General features: G+C 45.1%; 1 long non-coding RNA gene across 1 annotated transcript; it reads right to left on the reverse strand.

Annotated features, from left to right (window-relative positions):
* Positions 1-11280: 11280 nt before the first annotated feature.
* On the reverse strand, positions 11281-12504 carry LOC142070932 (uncharacterized). The gene is made up of 2 exons (XR_012666860.1): positions 12427-12504; positions 11281-11840 (listed from the first exon to the last, which is right to left on the reverse strand). It is a non-coding gene; the product is annotated as an uncharacterized LOC142070932 (long non-coding RNA).
* Positions 12505-13172: the final 668 nt, after the last annotated feature.

Below are 13172 nucleotides of genomic sequence, written 5' to 3' on the forward strand. Positions count from 1 at the left end.
AGTTAATCTCTACTCCCATTACAATCTGTATCACAAAATGAATTAATTTCATACAATTTTCATTTCTCATTACAATCCTTGATGTGAATATCGGTGTCAGCTGTCCTTTTCCTAATGAGACAGACATATTCAGCTCTCTGAGTGAATCACTTTGCCTTTGATGCATACACACAGCAACTCCCAACAAGTTTAATCTGAGGTACTCATGTGCATTGAGGAAGATATAGACCCTTTTTACATAGACCCTCTTAAATTGTAAGAGTGGGTGAAATGACTAAAGAGTACTGTGCAGTTAGCCCAAGTGTGGTCACTCTAGGAAATCTAGCATTAGTTTATGACAAAGACTGCCACAAACAGAAAGTGGAACAAATGAAACACATTACCCACTGTGGCTCCCAGGGTTAGGGTTGCCAACTTTCTACTTCACAAAACCAAACACCTTGCCCTGCCCCTCCTCTGAGGCTCCACCCCTGCTCTGCCCCTTCTCCAAGGCTCTGCCCCCACTCACTCCATCCCCACTCCCTCTGTTGCTCACTCTCCCCACCCTCCCCACTCATTTTCACTGGGCTAGCTCAAGGGATTGGGGTGTGGGAGGGGGTGAGGGCTCCAGCTGGGGGTGCAGGCTCTGAGGTGGGGCCAGGGATGAGGGGTGCAGGAAGGGGCTCTGGGTTGGGGGGTGGATCTGAGGGATTCAGAGTATGGGAGGGGGCTCTGAGCTGAGGCACGGGATTGGGGTATGGGAGGGGGTATGGGCTCTGGGCTGGGGGTGTGAGTTCTGGGATGGGGCAAGGAATGAAGGATTTGGAGGTGGCTCTGGGCTGGGGCAGAGGGTTGGGGTGCAGGTGGGTGTTATGGCTCTGGCTGGGGGTGTGGGCTTTGGGGTGGGGTTGGGGGATAGGGGGTTTGGAGTGCAGGAAGGTGATCTGGCTGGGGCCAAGGGGTTCGGAGGGCAGGAGGGGGATCAGGGCTGGGGCAAGGGGTTGGGGCACAGGAGGGGGTGAGGGGTACAGGCTCCAGGCTGCGCTTACCTCAAGCAACTCCCAGAAGCAGTGCTATGTGCCTCTCTGGCTCCTATGCACAGGTGTAGCCAGGTGGCTCTGCTCACTGCTCCATCCATAAGTCCTGCCCCCGCAGCTCCCATTGGGCATGGTTACTGGCCAATGGGAGCTGAAGAATTGATATTTGGGGCAGGGGCAGTGTGTGGAATCATAGGGGGTAATGTAGGAGCCATAGGGGGACATGCCACTGGTTCCAGGACCCACACAGAGCCACGGCAGGCAGGGAACCTGCCTTAGCCCTGCTGCATCACCGGCCAGACTTTTAATGGCATGGTCAGCAGTGCTGACCGGAGCCAGCAGAGTCCCTTTTTGACTGGGCATTCCGGTCGAAAACCGGACACCTGGCAACCCTACCCAGGGTGTAGCTTTGAATGGGCCAGGCAGTGATGCAGACATCCTAGGGGGCATGCAGGACATAGGAAGAATTTTCCCCATCTTCTTATTTTGAAGTTCTGCTCACCTCTGTATCTTGAGGTGGGGGTAGGGACCAGTGGCTGCATGGGAGAGAGAATGAAGTACATGTACATATCTACATGTGCTGAGTGATGCCCCAGGCCACACTGGCTGAGTCACAGAGTGAAAAGCAACCTGACATTGTTTTCTTGTGTTTTGCTTTCCTCTCAGCCTCCAACAGGTTTATTTATGGAGATCCTATAGTTTACCTTTCACAACTTTGGCCTGTTTCCAGTGTGGCTTACTGTGAGTTACTCTGATGCCCTAAACTCTGGTAATGAGGGTTGCACAGGCTTTGGTCCTTGTAGGATAGAGGTGGTAAAATCCTCAAAGTCTGGCACAGCTTGAATCATCCCTCATCTGATTTCCATGAGTCCACCTAAACTAAGGATGGCACGGGAATCTGCCTGCTGAAGTCATGTCCTCTTCACCGATGGCTGGGGGCCAGCTTAGAATCTGCAGTGAAACAATTCTGACAGGCAGTTGTTCTTGTAGGGTTTAGCCTCATTTCAGTTTGTTGACTATTATATAAAGATGTAGCCTCTGTGATAACCATATTATTTCATTTATGTCTCTTTCTGCTTCTGAGTATTGGTCAGTGCATACTTCTGTAATGAGATCAGTCCCCAAGGATCATCATAATCTCATAAAATGGACAATCTAAAGGAAGTGATACAGGTATATATATATATATATAAATTTTAATTCTTGCAACAAAAAATGTAATCATATGTTAGATTTTTGCATTTTCATGGTGCCCATCACGTAAGTAATGTTAATGTTGAAATCTCAAAACTGTGATATCATTCGTTATATGTACTCCACTGATGTCTCCTAGAATTTGCTGTGATTCATTAATTAGTTAACTAATTCATTAAGCATTGTGTTATATCAACAAAAGGAGGAACAACAGTAGATGTATATGGGTTGGATCAAAATACCCAGCAGTCTCAAATAATATAGACCTGCTGAAAAGAATGTATAAACCAAAACAGTGGTGTAAGTATGCAGTACAATGGTATTAATTATGGACTTCACTTCAGTATTAAAGAAATCAAAATATGACAAATATTTTGAATTTAAGTTAGAGTCAACCAGGGAAGCCAGAGAGCTTCTAAATCCTTCTTTGAAAGCTCCATAGTGTCACTGCCAGGCAACCCCTGCAGCTGATGCAAGAGTACCCACATGCCTTTTGTACTGACAATGAAAACTTCAGACAAGAGACTAGACTCTAAAGCAAAAAGGAAGAGTCCTTGTTGGGGTAGAAGCATTGCCAGTCTCCTCAGAAAAACATTGTTCTGCATCCCAGCCCATGGGTAAGGAAAGTGAATTACCTGGTTAACCTCTGATAATAGTTGTTGGAGTTTCACAGCATCATCTGTGTATGCAGACTCAGTGGTTGCAGAGGAACTCCACTCTATGGTATGCACCCTTCTCATTCCCCGTCACTGAAGTCTCAGTCCATAATGCTAATAGACAACAGAAGATCTTCTAAATCTTATGATGAAGTGTGTGCATCATTTTTGTACTACACTATCCTGATACACTGACTTTTAAATTTCTGCTTGCAGAATTATATAACAATACCTTAAAATTTTATACCATTGTTCATAATCCACGTTCACATCCTCCCTTTGATGTAAGGTCAATGACAAAAAGATTTACTTATTCAAGGAAAATAATCTGGAATATGTGGATATCTGTTAAGGTTTTCTCCACTGTCTTATACTGTGAAGGAATGATTTATGCATATTTCTTTCAACATGTCTCAATTTTGAACTTACAAAACTAAATAGCACATGGTTGGCTGGAATCTACTCTCTGGTATACCCTGAACTGCAATCATGCTCCTGAGAATAAAATTGAGCTCTATTTATATTGTATACAAATTTGTAGCAACTAGTGCTATAATTAATCTTTGTGGCTCTGTACATTAGTGGGGTATAATATCAGTGCTTTGCCATAAAAATCAGATACCCATCATAAGTCCTTAAAAGAATTGCTTTAATACCTTAAAAGTATTGACTTCCAAAGCGTCTAAGTATTTCAGAAGCAGTTCCATAGGGGATGATTTTAATGAAAGGTCAGAAACATTTGGGTATGGTTCAGAGAGCAATACCTCCATATACTTAAGTTGCTTTCCTTATTCTGATTATTTATGGAAGAAGTATTTGTTTTCATAAACCATTCATAGCTAGTACAGACTACATGCAATTTGCAATTGCCTGAGTGCAAAAAATTCCTTTTGATTTTCTATTTTTTTCATTTCCATATAGTCAATACATACAATTTAAAATAATGAATTAAAATGGCATTCCTATAGATGCATACATTCTGTGACATCCATATGAATACCACATAATTTTTACCCTGTTTATTATTACAATGAATGCTAAAGGTCATTTACTGTAGTAACAGTAATCATAATGAAATTTAATTTAAAATGAATTAATAACAACAGGACACAAATGTTACACATGGAACTGACAGCCTATAAAATCAAATACAGAAACTTGCAATTGTCCAAAATCAAATCTAGGTATTCCTTAGAGAGCTTTTAAACTGACAGAGTATATTAAAATATTATTGTTTTACTTGTTTAAATAAATATAATGCTACAAATAAAATCATATTTTGATCTAAGAAGGGGAAAACTACTGAATCACAAGAGATCTTATTTTCTTTTATCAGTATTATCATGCAAATGATCAAAGGCCATATATCTGTAAAGCATCTAATGAGGTCCATAAATACCATACTGTCTAAAACACAATTACCACAGAATATGTGAAATTATTTCCATTAAACTTGAGTGGGTGAATGCGCTTTATAATATTAATACAATAACAGAAGTCTTTATTATCTCAATATGACATTTCAAATACAGTGAGCTCAAGATGAAACCATAAGTAAAATAATCATCTTGAAAAGTGATTTCTTTAGATATTAATGTTATTACATAGATAGATTGTTTTTTGTCTTGTGATTCTAATGGATATTCCTTTAAGGAATGTTGTTTAACTTTTCCTTCTTACCTACCTAATTAATAATCAAACATCATTATCATCATCATCTTCCGATTAAAAAGTTGTTTTGCAGTGTTATCTTTCAACTTTCATAGATACAGTAGATTTGTATATTTTTTCATAAAGTAACATAAAGTAACAATCTGTTTCATAAAGTAACAATCTGAAGGATGTTCTCATTTTGCAGCCTAACATGCAGGTGTATGTCCAAGAGTGGTGGCAAAGTTTCTGTTACTTTAGGAGATTATATGATACATCAAGGAAACACGGTACTAATTTGCTGCAATATGTTGCAGCACACTGCAGCAGTGGGGGACTTCCCAGTAGTCTGCAGTCTACATGCACATTTCTGTTTGAGGCATATCACAAATTCCTATTGTAAGTTACATCTCTACTGAGACATGGATAATTGTTTGCTGTTATCTTTGTACAGTTATGCACATCTCTTGCTATAGTCACAATGCTAATAAATAAAGTATGACAAAATTGAATCAGGGCTGGTGCCTGTTTCTCCTTTGCAAATTTATTTTTTCTTCTCTGGTAGCAATGAACACACACTAACCACGGAGGAGGTAAACTCTGCCCAGTGGTGCAATTAGGTTTACCACCCAAGTTCCCAGAAAACAAAGACAATATATATATTCTAGTTCCAGATATGTGGCTGGAAACATGCTGCTACCACCCATCTCCCTATGTGCAAGCTGCCTCATGTAAAATGACAAAGGATAAAGACTCTCTCTCTCTCTCTCTCTCTCTCTCTCTCTAATTTGTTCTTTTGGACTGTCCCACCAAACAGCAGGATGACCCTGAAATCCTAGACTTTTATCATGGTCTTAATCTGTGGATCCACCCTACATCTATGGATCCACCCTAAAAGACAGAGTAGTTCTTTTTCTTGAGCAGCAAGAATGGTGAACAATTATTGCACCATTAATTGCAGCCTCATCCATTCTAATCCTGTTCTAACACCCTCAATTATGGATGTTTCTCTCAAGTGAGTAATATGATGTATGAGTACAATTCGTTCATTTTGGCATTCAGCTTACCACAAGTTATTGCTTGATTCATTAAAAGCATCCTTCCATTCATGTCAGCTTCAGAAAATTGATGTCTGCATGTTGTGAGAAAGACGCAAACATTTATTGAACTGTTCCCCAAAAAAAACCAGAAGACAAAAATTTGAAAGGGACTTGTATGTAGGATTTTAAAAAGCAAAAATTATGTGATTTCCTATTTCATAGAAGAGTGACATCACTGGAAGACCTGGGACTGACATGGCTATGCCACTGCATGCCACTGGAGGATGAAGTTTACTGGTATTTTATCCACAGAACAAGAAATAGAACTGCAGCTTTACTCATTATGCCACATAAACCGTAGTCATTCCTGAGAGAGCTCTGCTTTTAAAGGTGAGAGTGTAATTCAATCAGTCTTTATATCCATTCAGTCCTTGCCCACCTTGTAGAGACCATCAGCAAAAAAGCTAATTAGTCTCAATTGTGAGAGTGTTTTTTGTCATGAGTATAATAGGAAAAAGTGGATACTAGAAATTTATTTCACACCTGCCAGCAAATAGCTAGCAGTTCGTAATAGTTTAGGCAGAACTGGAGAACTAGAGGGGAAAGATTCTGTATCCCAGAGTCACCCAGTTTCTCCCAAGCTTCAGTGTCTTTACAAAACTCATTGTTGATTTCATTTTTAAGGGAATGTATGTACCTATGGATTGGTACTTTGGTTTACCTCATCAGTTTATTTCTTTCTTGCCAATGTGTTCTTTTTATTTAGAGTCTGATCCAAATTAATATAAATAATATTACCAGTTTTATATAGATATCCATATGTACTTATATTTTTCAGTTTGTAAGATATGTCCATATATCATGAAGATGGGTATGGGATAAACAGACAGATAGATAAAAAGGTAAATGTCTGATTACATTTTAAATGTGTTTGTAAATATTATTTTTAGGGCCCTACCAAATTCACAGCTATGAAAAACGTGTCACGGACCATGAAATCTGGTCTCCTTCTGTGAAATCTGGTCTTTTGTGTACTTTCACACTATACTATACAGATTTCACAAGGGACAACAGCATTTCTCAAATTGGGGGGCGTGACCCAAAAGGGAGTTGTAAGCTTATTTTGGGGAGGGCATGGTATTGCCACACTCACTTTTGTGCTGCCTTCAGAGCTGGGCAGCTGCAGAGTGGCAGCTGTTGGCTGGGCACCCAGCGCTGAAGGCAGTGCGGAAGTAAGGGTGACAATACCATATCATGCCACCTTTACTTCTGTGCTGCTGCCTTCAGAGCTGGGTGGCTGGAGAGTGGTGGCTGCTGACCGAGGGCCCAGCTCTGCAGGTAGCAGTGCAGAAGTAAGGGTGGCAATACCCTACCAGGCCATGCTTACTTCTGCGCTGCTGCTGGTGGCAGCTCTGCCTTTAGAGCTGGGCTCCCGGACAGCAGCCGCCACTTTCCAGCTGCCCAGCTCTGAAGGCAGTAACACTGCCAGCAGCAGCGCAGAAGTAAGAGTAGCAGTATGACAGTAACCTTGAGACCCTCCCCTCCCACAACTCTTTTTGGGGTCAGGACCTCTACAATTACAATACCATGAAATGTTAGATTCAAATAGCTGAAATCATGAAATCTATTATTTTTTAAATCATCTGACCATGAAATTGAACAAAATGGACCATGAATTTAGTAGGCCCCTAAATATTCTAGATTAATAAAATCAAGGTCTATGTGTGAATACACCTTTTTTGGGGAAAACTAATTTCTTAGTACATTGAGTTAATTTATGAAGTTATTGTGAATTACCTAGTTGAAATTTGTAAACAAGTTATTTGCTAGATTCAGTTACTGCATCTAAACCATAGACATTCTCAAATAAAGAAAGGTTTCAGTAGCTTTAAGAAAGGGAGTACTTGTGGCACCTTAGAGACTAACAAAATAATAATAAGCTCACGAAAGCTTATGCTCAAATAAATTTGTTAGTCTCTAAGGGTATGTCTACACGACGGAATAAGGTCGAATTTATAGAAGTCGGTTTTTTAGAAATCGGTTTTATATATTCGAGTGTGTGTGTCCCCACGGAAAATGCTCTAAGTGCATTAAGTGCATTAACTTGGCGGAGTGCTTCCACAGTACTGAGGCTAGAGTCGACTTCCGGAGCGATGCACTGTGGATAGCTATCCCACAGTTCCCGCAGTCTCCGCTGCCCATTGGAATTCTGGGTTGAGATCCCAATGCCTGATGGGGCTAAAACATTGTCGCGGGTGGTTCTGGGTACATATCGTCAGGCCCCCATTCCCTCCCTCCCTCCGTGAAAGCAAGGGCAGACAATCGTTTCGCGCCTTTTTTCCTGAGTTACCTGTGCAGACGCCATACCACGGCAAGCATGGAGCCCGCTCAGGTAACCGTCACCGTATGTCTCCTGGGTGCTGGCAGACATGGTACGGCATTGCTACACAGTAGCAGCAACCCATTGCCTTCTGGCAGCAGACGGTGCAATACGACTGGTAGCCGTCATTGTCGTGTCCGAGGTGCTCCTGGCCACGTCGGCTGGGAGCACCTGGGCAGACATGGGCGCAGGGACTAAATTTGGAGTGACTTGACCAGGTCATTCTCTTTAGTCCTGCAGTCAGTCCTATTGAACCGTCTTATGGTGAGCAGGCAGGTGATACGGATTGCTAGCAGTCATACTGTACCATCTTCTGCCGGGCAGGCAAGAGATGAGGATGGCTAGCAGTCGTATTGTACCATCTTCTGCCGGGCAGGCAAGAGATGAGGATGGCTAGCAATCGTACTGTACCATCTTCTGCTGAGCAGCCATGAGATGTGGATGGCATGCAGTCCTTCTGCACCGTCTGCTGCCAGCCAAAGATGTAAAAGATAGATGGAGTGGATCAAAACAAGAAATAGACCATATTTGTTTTGTACTCATTTGCTTCCCCCCCCTCCCCTGTCTAGGGGACTCATTCCTCTAGGTCACACTGTAGTCACTCACAGGGAAGGTGCAGCGAGGTAAATCTAGCCATGTATCAATCAGAGGCCAGGCTAACCTCCTTGTTCCAATAAGAAAAATAACTTAGGTGCACCATTTCTTATTGGAACCCTCCGTGAAGTCCTGCCTGAAATACTCCTTGATGTAAAGCCACCCCCTTTGTTGATTTTAGCTCCCTGAAGCCAACCCTGTAAGCCGTGTCCTCAGTTGCCCCTCCCTGCGTCAGAGCAACGGCAAACAATCGTGCATCTGAGTTGAGAGTGCTGTCCAGAGCAGTCACAATGGAGCACTCTGATGGGGCTAAAACGTGGTCGCGGGTGGTTCTGGGTACATATTGTCAGGCCCCCGTTCCCTCCCTCCCTCCGTGAAAGCAAGGGCAGACAATCGTTTCGCGCCTTTTTTCCTGAGTTACCTGTGCAGACGCCACACCACGGCAAGCATGGAGCCCGCTCAGGTAACCGTCACTGTATGTCTCCTGGGTGCAGGCAGATGCGGTACGGCATTGCTACACAGTAGCAGCAACCCCTTGCCTTGTGGCAGCAGACAGTACAGTACGACTGGTCGCCGTCATTGTCTTGTCCGAGGTGCTCCTGGCCACGTCAGCCACGAGTGCCTGGGCAGACATGGGCGCAGGGACTAAATTTGGAGTGACTTGACCAGGTCATTCTCTTTAGTCCTGCAGTCAGTCCTATTGAACCGTCTTATGGTGAGCAGCCAGGCGATACGGATTGCTAGCAGTCATACTGTACCATCTTCTGCCGGGCAGGCAAGAGATGAGGATGGCATGCAGTCCTTCTGCACCGTCTGCTGCCAGCCAAAGATGTTAAAGATAGATGGAGTGGATCAAAAGAAGAAATAGACCAGATTTGTTTTGTACTCATTTGCCTCCTCCCCTGTCTAGGGGACTCATTCCTCTAGGTCACACTGCAGTCACTCACAGGGAAGGTGCAGCGAGGTAAATCTAGCCATGTATCAATCAGAGGCCAGGCTAACCTCCTCGTTCCAATAAGAACAATAACTTAGGTGCACCATTTCTTATTGGAACCCTCCGTGAAGTCCTGCCTGAAATACTCCTTGATGTAAAACCACCCCCTTTCTTGATTTTAGCTCCCTGAAGCCAACCCTGTAAGCCATGTCGTCACTCACCCCTCCCTCCGTCAGAGCAACGGCAGACAATCGTTCCGCGCCTTTTTTCAGTGCAGACGCCATACCAAGGCAAGCATGGAGGCCGCTCAGCTCACTTTGGCAATTAGGAGCACATTAAACACCACACGCATTATCCAGCAGTATATGCAGCACCAGAACCTGGCAAAGCGATACCGGGCGAGGAGGCGACGTCAGCGCGGTCAGGTGAGTGATCAAGACATGGACACAGATTTCTCTGAAAGCACGGGCCCTGCCAATGCATGCATCATGGTGCTAATGGGGCAGGTTCATGCTGTGGAATGCCGATTCTGGGCTCGGGAAACAAGCACAGACTGGTGGGACTGCATAGTGTTGCAGGTCTGGGATGATTCCCAGTGGCTGAGAAACTTTCGCATGCGTAAGGGCACTTTAATGGAACTTTGTGACTTGCTTTCCCCTGCCCTGAAGCGCATGAATACAAGATGAGAGCAGCCCTCACAGTTGAGAAGCGAGTGGCGATAGCCCTGTGGAAGCTTGCAATGCCAGACAGCTACCGGTCAGTTGGGAATCAATTTGGAGTGGGCAAATCTACTGTTGGGGCTGCTGTGATGCAAGTAGCCCACGCAATCAAAGATCTGCTGATATCAAGGGTAGTGACCCTGGGAAATGTGCAGGACATAGTGGATGGCTTTGCTGCAATGGGATTCCCTAACTGTGGTGGGGCCATAGACGGAATCCATATCCCTATCTTGGCACCGGAGCACCAAGCCGGCGAGTACATAAACCGCAAGGGGTACTTTTCAATAGTGCTGCAAGCTCTGGTGGATCACAAGGGATGTTTCACCAACATCAATGTGGGATGGCCGGGAAAGGTACATGACGCTCGCATCTTCAGGAACTCTGGTCTGTTTCAAAAGCTGCAGGAAGGGACTTTATTCCCAGACCAGAAAATAACTGTTGGGGATGTTGAAATGCCTATATGTATCCTTGGGGACCCAGCCTACCCCTTAATGCCATGGCTCATGAAGCCGTACACAGGCAGCCTGGACAGTAGTCAGGAGCGGTTCAACTACAGGCTGAGCAAGTGCTGAATGGTGGTAGAATGTGCATTTGGACGTTTAAAGGCGCGCTGGCGCAGTTTACTGACTCGCTTAGACCTCAGCGAAACCAATATTCCCACTGTTATTACTGCTTGCTGTGTGCTCCGCAATATCTGTGAGAGTAAGGGGGAGACGTTTATGGTGGGGTGGGAGGTTGAGACAAATCGCCTGGCTGCTGGTTACGTGCAGCCAGACACCAGGGCGGTTAGAAGAGCACAGGAGGGCGCGGTACGCATCAGAGAAGCTTTGAAAACCAGTGTCATGACTGGCCAGGCTACGGTGTGAAAGTTCTGTTTGTTTCTCCTTGATGAAACCCCCCGCCCCTTGGTTCACTCTACTTCCCTGTAAGCTAACCACCCTCCCCTCCTCCCTTCGATCACCGCTTGCAGAGGCAATAAAGTCATTGTTGCTTCACATTCATGCATTCTTTATTCATTCATCACTCAAATAGGGGGATGACTACCAAGGTAGCCCAGGAGGGGTGGTGGAGGAGGGAAGGAAAATGCCACACAGCACTTTAAAAGTTTACAACTTTAAAATTTATTGAATGCCAGCCTTCTTTTTTTGGGGCAATCCTCTGTGGCGGAGTGGCTGGTTGGCCGGTGGCCCCCCCCACCGCGTTCTTGGGCGTCTGGGTGTGGAGGCTATGGAACTTGGGGAGGAGGGCGGTTGGTTACACAGGGGCTGTAGTGGCAGTCTGTGCTCCAGCTGCCTTTGCTGCAGCTCAACCATACACTGGAGCATACTGGTTTGGTCCTCCAGCAGCCTCAGCATTGAATCCTGCCTCCTCTCATCACGCTGCCGCCACATTTGAGCTTCAGCCCTGTCTTCAGCCCGCCACTTACTCTCTTCAGCCCGCCACTTACTCTCTTCTGCCCGCCACCTCTCCTCCCAGTCATTTTGTGCTTTCCTGCACTCTGACATTATTTGCCTCCACGCATTCGTCTGTGCTCTGTCAGTGCGGGAGGACAGCATGAGCTCGGAGAACATTTCATCTCGAGTGAGTTTTTTTTTCTTTCTAATCTTCACTAGCCTCTGGGAAGGAGAAGATCCTGTGATCATTGAAACACATGCAGCTGGTGGGAAAAAAAAGAGACAGCGGTATTTAAAAAGACACATTTTATAAAACAGTGGCTACACTCTTTCAGGGTAAACCTTGCTATTAACATTACATACATAGCACATGTGCTTTCGTTACAAGGTCACATTTTGCCTCCCCCCACCGCGTTGCTACCCCCTCAACCTTCCCTCCTCCCCGTGGCTAACAGCGGGGAACATTTCTGTTCAGACACAGGCAAACAGCCCAGCAGGAATGGGCTTCTCTGAGTGTCCCCTGAAGAAAAACACTCTATTTCAACCAGGTGATCATGAATTATATCTCACTCTCCTGAGGATAACACAGAGAGATAAAGAACGGATGTTGTTTGAATGCCAGCAAACATACACTGCAATGCTTTGTTGTACAATGATTCCCGAGTACGTGTTACTGGCCTGGAGTGGTAAAGTGTCCTACCATGAAGGACGAAATAAGGCTGCCCTCCCCAGAAACCTTTTGCAAAGGCTTTGGGAGTACATCCAGGAGAACTGCGAATGCCAGGGTAAAGTAATCCTTTCACATACTTGCTTTTAAACCATGTATAGTATTTTAAAAGGTACACTCACCGGAGGTCCCTTCTCCGCCTGCTGGGTCCAGGAAGCAGCCTTGGGTGGGTTCAGGGGGTACTGGCTCCAGGTCCAGGGTCAGAAACAGTCCCTGGCTGTCGGGAAAAGCGGTTTATCCGCTTGCTTACTATGAGCTATCTACAACCTCATCATCATCATCATCATCTTCTTCGTCCCCAAAATCTGCTTCCTGTTGCCTCCATCTCCATTGAAGGAGTCAAACAACACGGCGGGGGTAGTGGTGGCTGAACCCCCTAAAATGGCATGCAGCTCATCATAGAAGCGGCATGTTTGGGGCTCTGACCCGGAGCGGCCGTTCGCCTCTCTGGTTTTCTGGTAGGCTTGCCTCAGCTCCTTAAGTTTCACGCGGCACTGCTTCGGGTCCCTGTTATGGCCTCTGTCCTTCATGCCCTGGGAGATTTTGACAAAGGTTTTGGCATTTCAAACACTGGAACAGAGTTCTGATAGCACGGATTCCTCTCCCCAAACAGCGATCAGATCCCGTACCTCCCGTTCGGTCCATGCTGGAGCTCTTTTGTGATTCTGGGACTCCATCATGGTCACCTCTGCTGATGAGCTCTGCATGGTCACCTGCAGCTTGCCATGCTGGCCAAACAGGAAATGAGATTCAAAAGTTCGTGAGCCTTTTCCTGTCTACCTGGCCAGTGCATCTGAGTTGAGAGTGCTGTCCAGAGCGGTCACAATGGAGCACTCTGGGATAGCTCCCGGAGGCCAATACCATCGAA

The sequence above is a fragment of the Caretta caretta genome, chromosome 1 (assembly GCF_965140235.1).
Source record: "Caretta caretta isolate rCarCar2 chromosome 1, rCarCar1.hap1, whole genome shotgun sequence".
NCBI classification, from domain to species: domain Eukaryota; kingdom Metazoa; phylum Chordata; order Testudines; family Cheloniidae; genus Caretta; species Caretta caretta.